Here is a 1,723-nt window from a genome sequence, read left to right as displayed (position 1 = left end):
AACAAAAGTCAAACATAAAATAATAATAATAATAATAATAAACTGATAAGAGCATCCCTTATAATCACAATATTGTGGCAAAAGAATTTGACAAACTCAGGAAGTATAAAGCTTTGTTCCTTAAAGTAAAAAAAAGGTGGCATTCCAAGGCAGTTACAATAGCAATGATTGCTGGAACACTTTGAACGATCAAAAAAGGAATTGAAAATTATTTGAATGTGATCCTTGACTTATTGTTCCTGCAAGAAGTGTAAAGGATTGCTTTTAACTTGTACGTCACATTTATTAAGAAGAACATTGGCGCTGTGAGAATGATTACAACCCATGTAAATAATTTTTTTTACATGACTTTATTTTTTAAATGAAGAATCTGGTGTTTTTATTTTATTGGCCAGTCAATGTATACAGTGAGCTTCATTGCCCTAGGTGTTGGGAAGACACTCAGCAAGAAATGGAAACAAAATTGAAGGAAGAAGAAATGCAACAACAACAACAACTATAATAATGGTTTCAAATTTTGTCACAAGTCCAGCAACTTTGGGGAAAGTGATTAAGTTGATGAAATCAATCCCAGGATTAAATTGGTACTTAATTTATTAACCCTTAAATGTTGAAAGACAAAGTCAATCTTGGCAGCCTTTGAACTCAGAATATAAAGAGCTGGAAGAAATGCTGCTAAGCATTGTGTTTGATGTGCTAACAATCCTGCTAGCTTGCTACCTCAACAGCAACAGCAACAATAATAGTGGTTTCTAATTTTGCCTTATGTATGTCGCATGCTAATTTCTCCAATTAAAACCAAGTCTCATATGATGTGCTTTATACATGAGTAAATATGGTAACCTAATAAAATCTATTTTAAATTGATGTTTAACCAAAAACTCTTCATGAAATTGTGAAGAATCTGGGGATGTAAACAGTGGTAAAAATTCCTGGAACAAAACAATTTGTCTGCAACAAGAAGTATTTCAGATGCAACAAAAAATAAAGAACTGGAAGATACCAAAGTGTCACACAATCCCAAACGTCTGGTTTAAAATGTTTAACAGAGACATAAAAGGATTTGGCAAAAGTGTTTCATGAGACTCAGCTGGATTCAGAGACAAAATATTGACTGATTCCCTGCAAGGAAAAACCGTTTTAATCCACAATAATAAAGAAACAGCAAAACCTAAAACCTAGCGACCAATACCTGCCTACCTATAACTTTCTGCTGTCATAGGAGAGTAACTGAATATACCGATTCTTCTGTCCCTCTCCTAAAAAATGTGAGTAACCATGTAGCTCTACCACAAGAATCTGCTTTGCCCACCTGTCTCTCATACTGCATCCCTTCAAACTCCAGCATAAATCTGTTCTCTCTCTCTCTCTCTCTCCCTTGGAGGTTTGCAGTTTTGTGAGTTGCATGGCAACCTCAATAGTACTGGCAGCATGAAGAAAAAGCACCGATGCACTGTGGAAAGTGGCAGGGTATCCTCCACCCATAGAAATCAAAGCGGACAACGTTGGAGGATGATGCAGTTGTTGGATTCATCGAATCCTATCAATCTCTCCAACCAATGACGTCAGCACAGGAAAGAAGCATTAAATGATGAAGATGATGATGACGATGACGATAGAAAAATAAAATGAAAAAATTGTTTCCAGAAGAATAGAAAGCATAATGCAAAACATCACCTGGCAGGTAGAGCAAAGCAATTAAGCCATAAACACATCCTTGAAG

The sequence above is a fragment of the Octopus bimaculoides genome, chromosome 3 (genome assembly GCF_046866305.1).
Source record: "Octopus bimaculoides isolate indiv1 chromosome 3, ASM4686630v1, whole genome shotgun sequence".
Classification (NCBI taxonomy): Eukaryota; Metazoa; Mollusca; class Cephalopoda; order Octopoda; family Octopodidae; genus Octopus; species Octopus bimaculoides.
The sequence above is the reverse complement of the archived record's forward strand: the minus strand, read 5'-3'. Positions refer to the sequence as shown.